A 19,224-nucleotide genomic window follows, 5' to 3' on the forward strand; every position below is an offset into this window, starting at 1 on the left:
AGTCTTTAAGGAGAGGTTTTTAAAGCTCTTTGCGTGAGGCGCATTATTACCAAAAAGTAATTAACACAGGGTTCTAACTGGCTTCTCCCCTGGGTCCCAGGAACCTACTGCAAAAGTGGAATTCCCCTGGAAGCTGAAGCTGTGTTTCAGGACTCCATGGGCCTCTTCCCACTGCTGTTTGTGGCCTGGGGCTAAGTTCTCTAGAGCCATGCCTCACCCTCTGAGTCATGCATTTTGCTAGAGGCTTGTGCTCCCTGTTTTGAGCCTGACTCACCCTGCACTTCTTGTTCTTATGAGTCATAAGTGACTTGTTTGGGTATTAGCGATACAAACAGAAGGAAAGATGGGCCTAATGAATGAGAAGAAGCATAAGTGATGTTCAGGTGCTAACAAGATCCCGGATGGGGCCGGGTTGGCACGATGCATCTTGGTTTCTATGGAAAACAACATGCTTGTGGGTCTAAAAGTGATGGCGTAGTCTCTTGTGAATGTGCAGTTCCACAGTCCTGCAACCAGACACCTGGGTCCTTTTGTGTGTCTAGGTTTCTATTTTGTACTGACTTAGTAATTTCTGACCAAGCATAAGGCCCTTATGCCTTCATCCAGTAGGAAAAAATTATAGGGAAAACTGAAGAGATCAGTTTTCAGAATCATTCTGAAAAATGGATAAGCAGTCCCCAAATAAATAAAGTCTATCCAAGTCAGGAGTGTTTAAGGAGTAGGCATTTCTTTTTGAGCTATAACCTGGCTATATTAAATTGTACTCTCCTCAACCTAAATATCCTTCAAGAAGGAATTTGTGATTCCACATGCAAAATCAAAATACTGTGAAGTTCATAAACCAGTTTCACACAGGTTTCATATATGTTGGTATAAAAGGTTGTCTTCAGTGAAACATTAAGTGAAGAAAAAGCAATTGTAAAGCAATATACTGCTTTACATATATGACGGTATATTTAAGATATATTTGATATACGTGCATGCATTCTCAGTGGCTAAGTCATGTCTGACTCTTTGCGGCCCCCTGGACTGTAGCCCGTAGGCTCCTCTGTCCATGGAAGTGATTTCCCAGGCAGGAATACTGGAGGGGGTTGCCCTTTCCTTCTCCGGGAGATCTGACCAGGGATTGAACCCACATCTCCTTCATTGGCAGGCGGGTTCTTTACCTCTGAGCCACACGGGAGCTCATATTTTATAGATACAGTTTATCTCATTTTTTAGAGAAAAAAGTATACATTAAAACACTTGGCAAAATGTATATAAAATCATTACTAGTAGTTACCTCTGGGAGAAATTAACTTTGCAGAGACTTTCCCTCTATAGCATTCTATATGTTTTGAATGTTTTTAAAAAGAGTTTGTGAGCTATTTACAGTTTTGCCGTAGACATCTACCTATTATTTTGAATAATATTGCAAGTTTTTCTTTGTGTAAATCCTAGAAATTAAATTGCTGTGTCAAAGTGTGTACAATGTAAGATTTTGAGAGATGTTACCAGATTTTCCTCCAGACGGTTGTACTGTTTTGGCTCTCAGCAGTGATTTCTGAAATAACTTCACCAGTTCCCCCTCGCCTGCAACGGGTGTTGTAGTGGGTGACCACCTGTGTCTTCTCTTTGCTTCCATTTCTTTGATTATTAGTAAGGTCAAGGGGAATCGCTGTTTGAGAATTGTAAGTTGTAGGCAACATAGAGTTCTCTGCAAATTTATCTCATCCGCCCTTCTCTTCCTCAGGAAGAAGGGTCAGTTTTGCATGCCAGGCTGCTCCCAAGACCAGATACCGTCTGGCCCAGTGTGGGACAGATTAGGAAGGTGTGACGTTCCAGCGGGGACTGTCTGTGTGTTCCGTGTCCATGGCCACGGCTGCCGGGCTGTGAGACACACCCTGGAGTAGGTGGTGGTGATGTGCAGGCTACTGCCCCCACCGCTGTAAACGCAAAAAGACAGGCTCTCCCTCCTTCCTTCTCTGGCCACTTCCACAAACACCCCAAACCAAAGCGTAGGTGCCTTCTGAGAGGAGGAGCACTTCAGGGGGTTGGGTAAGGCTTGGGCCCAGGGAAAGTCAGTATAGAGTACAGCTCTACTGCTGTTTGCTGTGTGACTGGTGACCCCTTAACTGCTGCAAACCTTAGATTCCTCATATGTACAGTGGATTCATCAAAGTACCTTGCGTATAGTGCTTCATGAGATAAAACAAAACAATCCAGATAACAAAACCATACAGCGCCTAGAATGTGCAAATAAGCAGTCAGTAAATGTCAACTCTCTGTGTTTCTCATTATTTGATTACCTCCAAACAGTGGCTGTCAGAATTCCAAGTATTAGGTATTCAATTCATCCATTTATTTGCATGTTCACTGAGCACTTCATGTGTGTCTGGCAAATAAATGTAAGAGATGGTCCCTGACAGCAGAGAGGACCCAGGATAGCAGTGGCACAAAAAAGTAAATGGGTCATTACAACAAGGACTCATGTGTATTTCCTAAGGCAGAGGTGGGCAGAGGAGGACAGAGCATGGTGGGAGCATTGTGTGAGTGTCAGATGAGGTAGATCTTGTTAGGAAACACTCCTTCCTGGTCTCTGGAGTTTCTGCAGGTTTTATGAGCAGAAGCACTAGTTGCCCTTTGGTTTTGGACTATCTTTTCAAGGATGTTTGTACAGCAAATGGCTCTCCTCCTTGGCAGAGGGCAGGTATGCTTGTCCATAGTATAGTCCATTACATAAGATTTGGTGCTCTAAGCGTGACACTTCTCAGCTGTGATGCACACCTTCTACACACACTACATCTGCCTGGGCCCCTCCACGTTGCCTCCTGGGACTGGGGGCGAGGGGAACTGTCACAGACATGACGCTCATGCTGCTTCTGGGCTGTCAGCAGTGAAGTCCTTTGTCTCTGACCCAGGAGTCTCTTGTCTCTGCTGTAGCCATGAAACTGTGACCAGCTCACCTACTGCCTTGTAAGTAAAGTCTCAGCCTCTTTACACATCTTGGCAGGCTTCCTGAAAGAGGTGGCAGTTCAGCTGTATTTTGAACAGTGTCTAGGAGTTCTCAGTTGTGGGGAGGAAGGGCATTCCTTGCAGAAGCATTCTTTGTTCATGATCAGGGAGGCGTGTGGAAATAGAACATGTCTGAGGCACACTGCATAGTTTAGAATGCCAGAGCTGGGGGTGTACTCACGGGAGCCACAGATGAGCCTGTGGGGAGGCAGGAATTAGATCAGAAAGGGCTTCGAGAGCCCAGCCAAGGAGTTGGAAATTCATGCTGTTAGGAACATTCCAGGCGTCTGTATAGGGTATGGAGGTTCCATGCAATCCCCAGACAAAAGAGCCAGGAAGCCGTGGTTTGGATGGCATAGGCGTTGGTGGGGACAGGATTTTGATTAATCCTGCTGAAACTCAAGGGCCAGTCATCTGTGTCCTACAAAAAGTCTGGCTTCAGGGCTTGGAATCTGGAAACTTTTATTTAGAACACACTGCTTTTGCTTGGTGCCAATAGGCAGGCCAAATAAATGACAGTGATTGCACTTGAAATCTCATTAGGCTGACGGCTGCAGAACAAGATGATTTCTGGGGCTTCTGAGTAGCCTGAGCATGTCAGGGGCGGAAAAGTCCCTGTGCAGGTAGCTGGCTGTCCCGGGCTATTAGGGCCTGGAGATCCTTCCAGACTAGCCTGGGGCCTTTTCAGTCTGACCATAAGATCTGTGGCTTTGCCCTTTCTTGATCTTTGGCATAGTTCTGAAAAACTCACAGAGCTCGTGAGTCCACTTTGTTTTATTTTTAAAATAACATCAAAGACCACATTGCCTCATTTGATCAGTGTGACTCAGAAAGTGACCAGATTAACCATCCCTTCTCCAAAGCCACCTATTTCTCTTTTCCCGGGTAAATCCTGGTAACAGTTCAGATCAACTGGTCAGTGCTATGAAGTGATTGAGTGCTCAGTGACTCAATCAAAATGACAATATTAGTAACAGATGATGATGAACATAAGCCCTGCTGCTAATGAGGCTCTTGCTCAAGATCTCTTGCTTGAGATCTGACCAGCTTCCCTTCACATAATCCTCATGACAACCATGCAGGGCTCATACCCTCTTGACCCCATTGTATAGATGAAGTAATTGAGGCGCAGCAAAGATAAATAGCAGAGCTAAGTAGAAAGCCAGTACTAAGAGAAAAAACCAAAACAAATTACTTAATTGCCAAACCTCTAAAACCCATGTTCTTAGTAAAACATTTTTTTGATTGTGGTAAAATATATATAGGGGCTTCCCAGATGGCGCAGCGATTAAGAACCAGCCTGCCACTGCAGGAGATGCAAGAGACATGGGTTTGATCCCTGGGTCAGAAAGATCCCCGGGAGTAGGAAATGGCAGCCTACTCCAGTATTCTTGCCTGAGAAACCCTATGGACAGAGGAGCCTGGCAGGCTACGATCTATGGGGTTGCAAAGAGTCAGATGTGACTAAACACACATACACACAAAATATATAGAACATACGATCTACCATCCCAACCGTTTTTAAGCATGTACTTCAGTAATAAGAACATGTACATTGCCACGCAGCCTGTCTCCAGAACTCGTTTCATCTTGCAGAACTAAAACGCTGTGCCCAATAAACAATAGCTCCCGTCTCCTCCCTCCCCCTGGCAACTACTCCTCTATTTTCTGTCTCTATGAATCTGACTATTCTAGATACTTCATATGAATGAGATCATACTCTATTTGTCCTCTTGTGATTGGCTTATTTCCCTTAACATTATGTCCTCAAGGTTCATTCATATTGTAGCATGTGTCAGAATTTCCTTCCTTTTTAAGGCTGAACAGTATTTCTCTGTGTGTATATTTTCATTTATCCGTCAGTGGACATTTAGGTCGCTTCTGTTTCTTGGCTTTGTGAATCATGCGATGAGTGTGGGTGTACACATCTCTCTCTGAGTCCCTGATTTCAATTCTTTTGTGTGTCTACCCAGAGTGGAATTGCTGGATGATATTATAATTCTATTTTTAATTTTCTGAGGCACTCTCATACTATTTTCCATAGCAGCTATGCCCGTGTACATTGCCATCAGTGGAGCCTGAGATAGGATGTTGTGTTACCTCTTGGTTTTCATGACTGTACACACTAGAGAACTCATGCGCCCAGTGTAAGCTGAAGGGCTTACAAAAACCCCTGGGCTCTGTTGTCCTAGGTCAAGACAGTGCTTTCCCAACACTGGTCCCACTAGCAGCCTCTGTAGTATGGCAGCCGTAGTCTCAGGGGTAACTGATACCACTAAGCAGAGATATAACTAAGCACTAACTCACAGCCCCAGCCTGTCGCCTACTTGCTGAAAACCGTTTCCACCTCCGCTCACTCACCAGCTAGGTGTAGGCAGGCTCAGGCTGCATCCTTGGAAATTCATCTCTAGGATCCAAAGATGCGGTTTTCCTGATGGTTAGGAATCTACGCCCTGTCCACACCCTCCTTTGTGAGATCCCCCAGCATGTCTCCTACAAGAATCCCAGGGGTTTTGGGGAACTCCCGCTTTCCTGTCAGGGCACTGCAGACTCCTGGGAGCTCAGGTAGGGGCTCAGGGCTCAAATGGAGAGGGTTTTGTGGTGGTGCACAGTTTTTTAAAACTCCCACTGGTGGTTGGGAGGGCTTTCTGGGAGGAGGGCCAGAGGCCAGGGCATCTGGGATCAGAGGCAGACCCCAAGGAAGGGAACTGACTCGGGATGCAGGTTTGGGATGCAGAGGTAGGTATTTAATGCTCTCAGGAAATTCACAGTCATGCCCCAAACCTGATGAGCTGAGCTGCTGTCCCAAATCAGGCAGGAATATATTCTCTTGGTCCCATCCCCAGCAGACTGTAGGAAAAATGATGGATGAGGATTGAGTCAGCTAAATGTTTGCCCAGATCTCATTGCTCTATCTAGACCCTCTGTCAGTTTCATTTTTCACCTCCACCTCCTGGAAGAGAAAGAATAAATAAGACATTTGGGTATGTTTTATGGGAGCACAGAGCAGTGGGATTTGGAGTCTGAAGTGTCATGGGTTGGAATCTCTGCTCCTTGGGTAATCTCCCCCACTGTGCTGAGCACTGATTCCTGCTCCGTGAAAGGAGGAGTTCGTGACTTCCACAAGGGTGTTTAGAAAGAGGAGATAAGGCATGGAAAGAATCTGGCTCTCAACAAAAGCCCAATAATGCGAAGTCAAGTGGGCCTTAGGAAGCATCACTACGAACAAAGCTAGTGGAGGTGATGGAATTCCATATGAGCTATTTCAAATCCTAAAAGATGATGCTGTGAAAGTGCTGCACTCAATATGCCAGCAAATTTGGAAAACTCAGCAGTGCCCACAGGACTGGAAAAGGTCAGTTTTCATTCCAATCCCAAAGAAAGGCAATGCCAAAGATTGTTCAAACTACTGCACAATTGTACTCGTCTCACATGCTAGCAAAGTAATGCTCAAAATTCTCCAAGCCAGGCTTCAACAGTATATGAACCATGAACTTCCAGATGTTCAAGCTGGATTTAGAAAAGGTAGAGGAACCAGAGATCAAATTGCCAACATCTGTTGGATCATTGAAAAAGCAAAAGAGTTCCAGAAAAATATCTACTTCTGCTTTATTGTATGCCAAAACCTTTTACTGTGGATCACAACAAACTGTGGAAAATTCTTTAAGAGATGGGAATACCAGACCATGTGACCTGCCTCCTGAGAAATCTGTATGCAGGTCAAGAAGCAACAGTTAGAACTGGACAAGGAACAACAGACTGGTTCCAAATCAGGAAAGGGGTACATCAAGGCTGTATATTGCTTATTTAACTTATATACAGAGTACATCATGCAAAATGCCGGGCTGGATGAAGCACAAGCTGGAATCAAGATTGCCGGGAGAAATATCAATAACCTCAGATATGCAGATGACACCACCCTTATGGCAGAAAGTGAAGAACTAAAGAGCCTCTTGATGAAAGTGAAAGAGGAGAGTGAAAAAGTTGGTTTAAAACTCCACATTCAGAAAACTAAGATCATGGCATCTGGTCCCATCACTTCATGTCAAATAGATGGGGAAACAATGAAAACAGTGACAGACTTTATATTTTTGGACTCTAAAATCACTGCAGATGGTGACTCCTTGAAATTAAATGATGCTTGCTCCTTGGAAGAAAAGCTATGACCAACCTAGATAGCATATTAAAAAGCAGAGACATTACTTTGCCAATAAAGGTTCATCTAGTCAAAGCTGTGGTTTTTCCAGTAGTCATGTATGGATGTGAGAGTTGGACTGTAAAGAAAGTTGAGTGTTGAAGAATTGATGCTTTTGAACTGTGGTGTTGGAGAAGACTCTTGAGAGTCCCTCGGACAGTAAGGAGATCCAACCAGTCAATCCTAAAGGAGATTAGTCCTGAATATTTATTGGAAGGACTGATGTTGAAGTTGAAACTCCAATACTTTGGTCACCTGATGCAAAGAACTGACTCATTTGAAAAGACTCTGATGCTGGTAAAGATTGAAGGCTGGAAGGGAAGGGGATGACAGAGGATGAGATGGTTGGATGGCATCACCATCTTGATGGACATGAGTTTGAGTAAATTCTGGGAGTTGGTGATGGACAGGGAAGGCTGGTGTGCTGCAGTCCTTGGGGTCACAAAGAGTTGGACACAACTGAGCGACTGAACTGGACACAACTGAGCGACTGAACTGAACTAAAATGTAGATTCTCCTTTCTGACCTAGTTTCCGGGCCTCTGTGGTCCAGAAGCAGTGATTTACCAAATATGGTGGTGATAAATTAGTACATGTGTTTATTTTGTTGCAAGATTTCTGTGCCTTGAAACCCAGTAACTGAGAAACTTTCTCAGGTGCTAGACCAGACAGATGAAAAAGTTATTGTGCGTGAAGAAAGGCCTTGTGTCAAAGATAAAGTAAAGCGAGATTTCACTGAGTTTTAGAAGTATAAAAGGCAGAATTTACAGGGTCCTTTGAGCTCCTGTAGACCAGAGTTGAGAACATGGGCACATACACTGCCATCCTCCCCACTGCCACACGCGTGGCAGACATCACTAGTCAATTGTGGTTATTTCCGAATGAGCCCAGAATTTCAGAACCTGAGATAACATGGCACTTCAAGCAGCTATTAACCAGCTGGAAAAGCACTCTTGAAATCCATTTCCCTTTCCTGCTATGGACCAAATCTCTCATTGTTCAGATGAGAAAACAGAGATGGGGTTGGAAGGGGGCACATAATTTTCTCCAAATCATGCAACTGATGGAGTTGGGACCTCATATCCAGTTGTCTGTGACAAACCTAAACAGCATATTAAAAAGCAGAGACATAACTTTGCCAACAAAGGTCCGTCTGTCAAGGCTGTAGTTTTTCCAGTGGTCATGTATGTATGTGAGTTGGACCATAAAGAAGGCTGAGCATTGAAGAATTGATGCTTTTGAACTGTGGTGTTGGAGAAGACTCTTGAGAGTCCCTTGGACTGCAAGGAGATCAAACCAGTCAATCCTAAAGGAAATCAGTCCCGAATATTCAGTGGAAGGACTGATGTTGAAGCTGAAACTCCAATACTTTGGCCACCTGATGTGAAGAGCTGACTCATTAGAAAGACCCTGATGCTGGGAAAGATTGAAGGCAGGAGGAGAAGGGGACAACAGAGGATGAGATTGTTGGATGGCATCACTGACTCGATGGACATGAGTTTGAGCAAGCTCTGGGAGTTGGTGATGGACAGGGAAGCCTGGTGTGCTGCAGTCCATGGGGTCACAATCAGTCAGACACAACTGAGTGACTGAACTGAACTGATCCACTTTGTTTGGGTTTTTAATACACTGTGGACCTGGAGTTTCCTGTTCAGGAAGCAAGGCCTCTGTGTCATCGTTTTTGTGACATCTGAGATTAGTAACCAGGGAGATGGTCTGCCTAATGCTGAGAAGTTGGTGATGACCAATGGGGAGGGGTCTTCTTAGGTTTAGGGAGCAACGTCAGAAGCTGATGAAGTGGTAGCCCAGGAGAAGCATCTAGAAGACTGAAACTTGAGAGGGCCTTGTCTGTCGTGTTCACCTCTATATCAACATGGGGTCAGTGCTTAGTAGTTGAGTGAAAACATTTAACAGAAGAAAGTTATATGACCAAGGAGTAAGTGGGGGACTATGAACAGAAGTAGCCATCCTTGAAGATAAGATTCAGCAAAGAGCTATGAATATATAGATGAGTTTTTATTTGCTTGGGGAAAAAAAAAGGTCCTCTCTGTGTTTCTTGCCTTCATGTGTTCATCTATATTAATGAGCACCTAGTGTTTTCTGGGCTGGATACCAGGTGTTTTTATATCATTTATTCTTCAATTTTTATAATACTGAGAGGTAGGTGTTATTTTACAGGTGAGGACACTGGAGTTAGAGTAAATTCCCAAAGCCATGGTAGACGGTTGAACGGTAGAATGGGTTCCTATTCCTCTGAAACTTAGGCCTTTTCAATAAAGAGATATATTTCTGATAGGGCAAGTCATGGAAGTTTGCAGCCATAATTTGGGGTGGTTTTGAAGAGGTTACCATGACGCCTTCAGCATCTAGCTGCTTTCTTGTCATTTATATCCAGAGTCATTGAACGCCCCCTCTTCCCCCAAAATGTTCAAAACGCGAAAGCAAAATTGCAAAGGACTACTGCACGGCAGTAAACCCAGGGGGTCTTTCCCTTGGGGTCACCAGGAGAGGCTGTCGGGTTAGGGAACCGTGGAGTCTCTCACCCGCTTCCTTTAGCTCTCACCATTGGTCAGCTGTGAGACCCATGCCCCTGAAGGGAAACATTCTAAACCACCAAGGAGGAGTATTTTAAGTGGGTGGCAGGTGCCTGTATCTGAAGTCTGGCCGTTGACACGTTTCAATGATGTGATGTGGAAAGTGCAGCCACAGTCTGACTTTTCCATGGTCTCATTACTCATGGCCTCCCAGAAAAGGAAGCAGGTACAAAAGGCAGAGAGAGCCCACTGCCTGGTGATTAGTGGTCAGGGTGGAAAACATCTTGCCTCACAGGCTGGGGAGGCCTGCTCCCCAGGCCAGTGGGTCCCTGGCGGCTCCAGGTGGGTGGGGCCCGGCAGATTCCATCCCTCTCAGGCCCTGCAAGCAGCAGACCTTTGGGTCAGCTCTTCAAGTTCAGTAGACTTTTGCTTCTCCCATTGCTCTGGGGTCCTTTCTTCCCCATCATGTCTGCTGGACCTCTTTTCCCAGAAAGAATCCATACCCCACAGCAAAGGCTGGATCAAAGGCCAGTAGTCATGGCTAGTGCCTGCCTGGGCAGAGCTGCTCCCCTCCCCCTGACAGCTCTCCTGGGATTCAGAGGGCGAGAGAAAGGAAGAGAACGAATGTTCACTGAGCACCTACTGTGTGCCAGGTACTATGGACCATTTCCTAGAAGCGATTTTCCTTCACTCTTACCAAACCCACCTATAACGGGGTACCAGCCCCGCTTGAAAGATAAGCACAGAACAAATTGCCAACTTTGTACAGCCAGTATGTGGCAGAGTTAGGATCTGGAAATAGGTCTGTCTTATTCTAGAGCCTAGCCTTCTTCTAAGTATACTGCTTTACAGAAGGGGAGGTCACTAACAGTAACTGAGGGTCTGGTCCAGGCCGTGATATGTGGACATGCTTATCACTCAATCTTTGTAGCAACATAATCGATTTGGTTTTGTCATCATTTTACAAATGAGGTAACTGTAGTCCAGTGACACTGAATGATTCACCCAGCAAGGAGAATTGAGGAGGAAGCTATAGGACCCACCACGTAGGGGTATGCACGCATGCTTAGTTGCTCTGTCATGCCTGACTCTTTGTGACCCCATGGACTGTAGCCCGCCAGGCTCCTCTGTCCATGGAATACTCCAGGCAAGAATACTGAAGTGGGTAGCCATTCCCTGCTCCAGGGGATCTTCCTGACCCAGGGATTGAATCCAGGTCTCCTGCATTGCAGGCAGATTCTTCACTGCCTGAGCCGCCAGGGAGGCCCATATAGTGGGTCCTTTTTAGAGCCTGTGGCTGGGTCTCGGCTTGGAGAGCTGGAGCAGGCCTGGTGATGGAGCTGGCCTCCTCAGTATGGGCGCCCTGGCCGGCAGCCTGGGGCCATCGCGATGTCAGACTGTCTGGGTGTGCCTCGACCACTCTCCCTAGTCTGTGGCCCACATCCTCCGCCCTGGAGCTGTAGCTCTCTGTGCCCCCTGCCATCGCACGAAGATGAAGCAAAATAAGACATGGCCACTTGTGAGCAGAACCAGAGCATATGTTTTTCCATGACTGAAACATATTAAAGCTTTTTCCAAGCTCGTTAGCACAAATGGTTCGACTTGGAAGGTTTAACTATTCCACAAGTCCCCTTTTAAGTCCTCGCTGTGGTGAACTTTGTGGGAAGTGTTGTGGGGAGGAAAAGCATAATTGCTGATGGCAGGAAAGGGGCCAGGACTGAGGGGTTTGGAAACCCATTTGAGGCCCAGGGTAGATGCCAGTCTGCTTCCCCACCCAGCAGCCTAGCAGTCAGCTGGGAAAGTGACTTTTTCAGCATGGAGTGGGGGAACCAACTTTGTTTTTGCTTCCTGTTGACTTACATTTTCTTCATCTTTCCCTTTTTTTTTTCCTAAAGAAAGTTGAAGGAATTCTTTGAGTTTTTCTTTTTTTGGCCATACCACATGGCATCCGACTCATTAGAAAAGACCCCAATGCTGGGAAAGATTGAAGGCAGGAGAAGATGACGACAGAGGATGAGATGATTGGATGGCATCTCTGACTCAATGGACATGAGTTTGCGCAAACTCCAGGAGATGGTGAAGGACTAGGAAGCCTGGTGTGCTGTCGTCCACGGGGTCACAAAGAGTCAGACTCGACTGAGCAACTGAACAACAGCAACGCATGGCATGTAGAGTCTTAGTTCCTCAACTGAGGATTGAACCCATACTCCCTGCAGTGGAAGCCTGGAGGCTTAACCACTGGACCATCAGGGAAGTCCTGAGATGTATTTTTTAAAAAGGGTGCTAGATGGGAGACTCTAAAGCAGCAGTTCTTAACCTTGGATATGCATTAGAATCACCTTCTTAATCATGGGCAGAACTTGATTTTCACCAGCTTTTATATTCAAGTGGCACTTCCTTCAGTCTTGAAAGTAGACAGCTAACCACGGTATCATTTGCAGTACCCTTGTTCCCAGAAGCAGTCAGGCGTATTTTTGTGCTCTCTTGCCTCTGTTGCAGATGACTTGAAACAGCATTTACGCTCATTGCTGCTTAGAAATTAAGGTTATTGTCAGACTGGCCAGTCAGTCTTACTGCTCAGTGTGTTAGTAAAGAAGTCCATAAAACACTCTATCTCAAAATATGTTGATAATGGCATTTCAGTGCAGTCATTTTCCTTTGTCATCTTGTGTGTTTTCCTTTATTCACTTAGTGCGTAATTCTGAGAATCTATAGACTTCGTTAAGCTGCCATAAGAGTCCATGGCATGAAAAATGTTAAGTTCCCTCCCTGTTTTTATAGTGGCAAGTGCCTGTGCTGCGGCCTCTTAGTCGTTCAGATTTAGATGTGGCCTCCCCAGTGGAGGGGAGGTTACTGAAGGAGATCTGTTTGTTGCATTCCCTGGAGATGTGTCAGTTGTATCCCCACTGTAGATGGGACTTGACCCCCAGACCCCAGCAATGCCAGCCTCCATTCAGGTGATTTGAAGCCTAAAGACTCTATAGAACCATTCACTGGAAACTGAAGTTTGAAAAAATTTGGATCACCGCCTTTGCAAGTGCAGGGTTGAAAGTGCAGAGTTCAGGCCAACCTCAGGACTGGAATGTGCAGTGGTCCCAGATCTGCCATTTGACACCAGGCGGCCCAGGGGGGAAGCCTGCAGAGCCCCATGGCTTAGGACTCCTGGGAGGCGAGTCTTCCTCTGGGAAGGCCCTGGCTGGGGCTTGGCGGCCTGAGTCACCTCCTAATGTGTCTCCTGACCTCTGTCTCCCTCTGAGTCCTGTTTCACCAGCAACTCAGCTTGAGGACACAGGACATGTCCCATTGGAGATTTTTAACATGTTGAGAGGGCTCCCTCTGCCTCCCGGAGTCTGTTCCTCCTTGGAGAAGACTTGACCTGCTGCCCTGCAGACTCAGCCCCGAGCCGCTGAGATGAACAAAGAAGAGAAGGAAGATGGGCTAGTTTCCAGCACCCCCCTTCTCTCCAGCACGTGTGTCTCAGAACTGAGCCTCAGAATGCTCTCCTCTGAGAAACTAGATCTTTTTTTTTTTTTTTTATCATGTATGTTATTTTATTATGGAGTTGAGTGACTCAAAGTATGGTCATTTTCTTCACTAAAATATAATTTTCCAAAAATGATTATCCAGGCATCAAGTATTTGCTAATGGATATCAGTGTCCTCTTAAAATATATAGAAACTTCTTGAATTTGGTTAGCAAGCCATAAAGTGTACTAAAGACTACAGTTCTATCAAGGTAAAGTCTTGAGAAACTAGATCTTATGTAGACACACTCTCCAGGGCTAAGGGTGTTGTTAGGATGTGACACTTTCACGACTTTCTTCCTGAGGGAAAGGAAAAACCATTTGAAGGGGCTGGGTTGGGCCAAGTCAGCTCATGGACTTATGTGAAAAGAGTAAAAAAAGCAAGCAGTTGAGTAAATATGGAGAAACTCCATCCTTCCCTAGTGAGAGGGGAGGATCTTAAGTAGAATCCATCTCTGACTCCTTGTGACCCCATGGACTGCAGCATGGCAGGTCTCCCTGTCCCTCACCATCTTCTGGAGTTTGCTCAAACTCATGTCCATCGCATCAGTGATGCCCTCCAGCCATCTTATCCTCTGACGCCCTCTTCTCCTTCTGCCCTCAATCTTTCCCAGCATCAGGGACTTTTCCAGTGAGTCAGCTGTTCACATCAGGTGGCCAAAATACTGGAGCTTCAGCATCAGTCTTTCCAGTGAGTATTCAGGGTTGATTTCCTTTACGATTGACTGGTTTAATCTCCTCACCAAAGAATTGATGTCTTTGAACTGTGGTGCTGGAGAAGACTCCTGAGAGTCCCTTGGACAGCAAGGAGAATCCAGTGTAACTTAGCAGTAAAAACATTCTCAGAACCTACTTAGCGTGCCTTTTGGAAAGCCTGAGCAGACACTGGTACACTATCCCCGAAACCCACTCTACTCCTGGTTCATCTCCCACATTATTCTTTCCCCTGAATGAATGAAGAAGGAATCACACAGCCAGTTGTGTGAGCTGTACCAGGCTTAGCTGGGGGTAGGTGAGTGTAGATGTCATTTAAGTTTCATCCTCAGAATTGCTTTGTTTGAAAGTGAGCTTTCCAGGTGGTGCTAGTGGTAAAGACACAGAAAGAAAAAAACCCCACCTCTCAGTGCCAGAGATGCAAAAGATGCAGATTCAATCCCTGGGTCAGAAGGATCCCCTGGAGGAGAGAACAGCAACCCACTCCAGTATTCTTGCCTGGAGAATCCCATGGACAGAGGAACCTGGTGGGCTACAGCCCACGGGGTCGAGAATAGTCCGACACAACTAAAGCGACTTAGCACGCATGCATGCATGAGGTGATTTCCTTAGGGCATGTATGAGGAATTGTATGAGGTTGGGGACACAGATCTGTGGCCCCCACAGGCCCTAATTGGACACCCCACCCCTGCTGCAGCCACATGGGAGCATCTGGGGTAGATGCCAGCACAGAGGGGACATCTGATTCTGGTTGCAAGTATCGCAAAAAGTGGCTGAGGCTCAGCAGAACTGGAGAGAAGGAGATGCAGATTACGCATGAGAATGTGAGCCACACCAGCTATTAGTATCTCAGCCCTGAACCAGGAGAGGAGGGGGAGGAAGGTGATGAGATTTCCCCGAGGTGGCTGAGAGGACAGCAGAGGCAGCTGTGTGGACCAGCGCTGAGAACCTCGTGGAGGGACTTCCCTTGTGGTCCAGTGGGTAAGAATCCACCTTCTAATGCAGGTTCCATCCCTAGGCAAGGAACTGAGATCCCGCTTGTCTCACAGCAACTAAGCTCAAGCACCCAAACTACTGAGCACTCACACCTCAACTTGAGAAGCCTGCATGCCGCAACAAAGAGTCCACGCAAAGACCCAGCACAGCAGAAAAAAAAAAAGATTATGGAAACAAGAACCAGGACGTGCCTTCCTATAAACACTCCTATCATGACTCCCTGCAGCCAGCTCCTGGGAGATCTCCTATGACACCCAGATCCCTCTGGCTAGGAGGGCCCATCTTCTCCCCCAAGAGGGTTGCTCGGGTTACCCTAGCCTCAGTGATGTCAAACAACCATGCCATGGAATGCTTGTGGATTAGGGGCTAGGAATTTGGACAGGTATGGTGAGATGGTTCATGTCTGTTCCATAGTCTGAGAGCGCTGGCTTGAAGCCAGATGACTTAGTGGCTAAGGCTGGAATCTTCTAGATACTCTTCACATGTATGCTTCTGGCTGTTGCCTGGGACATTCATGGTGCTGTGGCTTCTCCATGTACATAGCCAGGGCATCCCCCCAGCATAGAGCCTTGATTCAGAGGGCAAGCATCTGAAGAGGGGACAAGCCAAGGAAAGGCTGTATTGCCTGTGACCTCACCCTGAAAGTCACACAGCCTCACCGCACCCGATCTGTTAAAAGTGAGCCTAGGTGCTCTTCGAGGGTAGACAGGATGGTTGAGGTGACTGCCCTTTCTATTGTTCCAACTACCTATTTCAAGAAACAGTGCAAAGATGCTGGAAGTGCTCTGGTGAGACGAGGCTGGTGATTCAAGTGAAACGTTTAAGAGAGCTTTGGAAATTTGAGTCTTGATGACCCACCTTGGGTTGCCTAGAGACACCAAAGACCAGCCAGCCACCGGTCACCAGGGCTGATGCTGGACGGGGTCATCCCTCAGAGAGAAAAGCCAATTACAGACACTAGAACCCATCCCCCACCCCCAGCTTGAGTCTTGAATCTTGGCTTTTCCACTATTAGGCTCAGCAAGTCTTATAAATGCCTGTTGGTCTTTGGAACCTGAACGTCATCCTCTTTCCACCCAACTTTCACTGGGGTGGATGCTGGGAGTGGGGGGCACCCAGGAGACAGGCCCTCACTACCCACTGGGAAGGGTCAGGAAGGTCTCTGAAGAGGAGACACTGTGCTGCTTCTTGAAGATGAATTGGCAGAGTTTGGGGGTGAGGGCATTCAGGAAGCAGGGGTCAAAGTTGGGCCTCGAGGAGATAAGGAACCTGGACTGGAAAGCAGGCTGGGAACTGTGTGCCATGCAGAGATTGGACTCGGGACATGGTTGGCAGGGAAGGTAGAGAGACTGTGAGTTACAAGATAGAGTATCCTCAGAGAGACCTTCTCGTGGGAACTCACACCTGGGTGAATAATCCAGAGTCCATGATGCTTGAGCCCTGCAGATCCAGACACTGGACATCCTTGGCCCTCTTGCTGAGCTCGGACCTCACTGATGTGCAGTTTTTAGTTTGCAGGGGTGAGGAGCATCTCTTTCCAGTGGCAGGGTCTTGGGGAGCTGGGTGGGTTATCTAAGGGTTGCTGGGTGAGTGGAAATTTCAGCCAGGGGCAGTCCACCTTTCTAGGTCTGCCTGGTGCAGGCAGGGTGGAGATCTCCCCGTGAAGGGACTCCGGGCCCCCCTGTCTCAGGTCACAGGGGGACACACCTGTTTTTTATCCACCTCTGCCCTTGTCACACTTAGTTATTATGTCACCATCACAGATGCAGTCTGGCTGCTCCCCGGGCCTGGAGGGCCGCCGGTCTCCTCCGATTTGTCATTGATTGAATTAGTCCGACCTCAGCGTTCTCCAGGTCCGTCTGCTGGAGCAGCTTTCAGAACAATTATGAGTAGGCTTCTGATGAGTTGGGCCACAGGTTTCTTCTGCACTAACTGTGTCCCGTGTGCCTTGGGTGAAGGTCAGGACTGATTCAGAGTCTTTTTTTTTCAGGCCATGCAAACTCAAAGCCTCAGAAACGTGGCTGGGGAGAGGGTGAGAGGTTCAGTTGACTGCTTCTAACCGTGGCGGGTGACAGCACTCCATTGGTTAAACACAACTCAGACAGGTGAATTAGAAGCTTTTTTGGAATTAGATATGGTTGTAAGTTCTCCAGAGGAAACGTGGCTCAGGCTGAAAGAATGTGTTGGTTAGTTCCCGGAGTGTAGGCTTGGCCAACTCTGTGGCCTGTCCTGGCTGCAGTCTGGAATACCTGCTTTCCATCCTGAAGACCTGCGGGTGTGAAGGTCTCCCCTGAGGGCCCAGGGTGGGGGCGCTGGGGCAGGAGGAGGGGAGGTCTCGGGGCCCAGGTCCTGAGTGACGCGGGCACGGAGGGCCTAAGCGTGCGGCTCTCGGCACCTGGCCTGCCAGCCCAGTGGGGCCGTGTTTTCCTCTTTCACGGGCTGTGTGGTTGGGGAAGAGAGGTTGGCAGAGCAGTGCCAGGAGCCCCAAGGCCTTTGCAGACGCCAGGGCTTAGGACAGTGACAGCTGGCGTTGGCTCCTGGCTCTGGCCCGTGCTTTTCGGCAGGGCGGTCTTTGTGTTGTGGGCCAGACCAGAGCCCTGGGTGAGGTCTGTGGCCTCTGCCTGCCCTGAGCTGGCTGAAAGTCTCCAAGGCAGCATCCAGGAGAGGCTGGGGGCCCGCTGTGCTGGAGACAAATGGCACAGGAGTCTTACAGGCTCCTGCAGTTGGCTCTGGTTGCAGAAGGACGCTGGGGAACTGGGAAACCCTGTAGAATGAATCGTGAGAAGTGATGCTGACTGCCTGCTGCAGGCTCTCAGCATCACTTCTCACGATACAGGCACCTACACCAGGGGTCCAGACTTGGGAACCCTGCCTTCCCTTGGAGGTAGAGCTGGCGGCTCCCTGCCTCCCCCAGAGGCCTCCTGCCCCACACGTCTCCCTCCTGCCTCTCTGCCTGGGCTCCTGGGGTCTGCTCTTATCTCCCTAGAGCTCTGGGTTGGGGTCGGTGGAACTCCTGGGCTTGAGTGGCCCTCCCTACCACTTCTTACCCATGACCTCTGCAAGTGACTTCACTGCCTTGGTTTCGTCTGTAAAATTGAGCTTCTCTTGCTCACTTTGAAAGACAATGCCTAGCACCCAGGGTGAAATTGAACTGTGTATTTCCCAGCCCCTTGCATGCCCACTTGTATCCCTGGCCCCTTTGTAGTTCTGTACACCTGTCCTCCTCGCCTGTATCTCCTCCGTAGCCAAGGGCTCCTCCAGGGTGAAGCGGAAGGTTGTCTCACAGTGACGGGTTGAGCGCCCTGGCCGCACCTGACATCCTGGATCTTTTCAATAGGAAGGTATTCACTGTAGAATGAGATCCCCCGGCCCGAACTTAAGCTCAAAGCTCACTTAAGCCTTCCCATGGTCACCTTTTGAGCTCCTGCAATGAGTTAAGCTTTGTAAACAGAGCTGAGCCCGGTGGGTTGAGTCTTGAAGACCAGACGCTTTTCCAAGCACGTGCCGTTTTATCTCTTTTCATCTGTCCAGCAACCTCTTGAGGTTCTCCATTGTCCAGTTAAGGAAACAGAGGCCCAGAAATTTGCCCAAGATCACCCGGCTTGTACGTGGACCCATATTCAAATCCAGACTTGGGCCCCAAAGCCTGCGTCTCCCCCCGTCATGCCCCCCCAGGTACACAGGTGCCACATGGCCTTGAGGGGGTGGAGGACATGGAGTAACCAGCAGTGTGGTGAGTGCAGCGACAGAGAGGTCTAGGGGTGTGCTCCCGGGGTGCCCAGGGCTTTCTCAGTGTTGGCAATGCAGGGCCTATGTCCTGAGAAGCACCTCCATCCTGGGCACAGCAGGACAGTTTGTGACCATGGTCTGCTTTTCTCTGTGGGCCTGTCTCTCTGCTCAGGAGGGCTGGGGGTCAGAGAACAGCCCTGCGGCTGGAGGGGATGTTCGTTTATCTCAGACTGTACTGTGTTCGCATCCCATGAGCATTCAGGGCTCAGTATCAGTACCCCACACCCTGGGCCAGGAGAAGAGCATGCATCCAAATCAGCCAGGACTTCCTGGCTGATGGGGGCTCAGCCAGGAGGCCTTATTCTGGTCGCTGGGGTCAAAATCCTTCAGAACAAGCAGTGTCTCCCCCGACCCCATCCCCTCCGTCACCTCACCCAGGGAGATTGGAAGCTCAGCAACAGAGGCTGGACATGTTTGGAAGGTCTGGAAGAGAGGAGATTTGGCCACAGGCTTGTTGGGGGCTGTGGGTGTAAGATTCTT

The 19,224-nt window shown here is 48.0% G+C and overlaps 1 protein-coding gene across 1 annotated transcript in view; it reads left to right on the forward strand.

Moving 5' to 3' along the window:
* Nucleotides 1-19,224, forward strand: part of DKK3 (dickkopf WNT signaling pathway inhibitor 3) — a 49,971-nt gene that overhangs the window by 16,773 nt on the left and 13,974 nt on the right.

Source organism: Bos taurus, chromosome 15, assembly GCF_002263795.3.
Source record: "Bos taurus isolate L1 Dominette 01449 registration number 42190680 breed Hereford chromosome 15, ARS-UCD2.0, whole genome shotgun sequence".
In the NCBI taxonomy this organism is placed as follows: Eukaryota; Metazoa; Chordata; class Mammalia; order Artiodactyla; family Bovidae; genus Bos; species Bos taurus.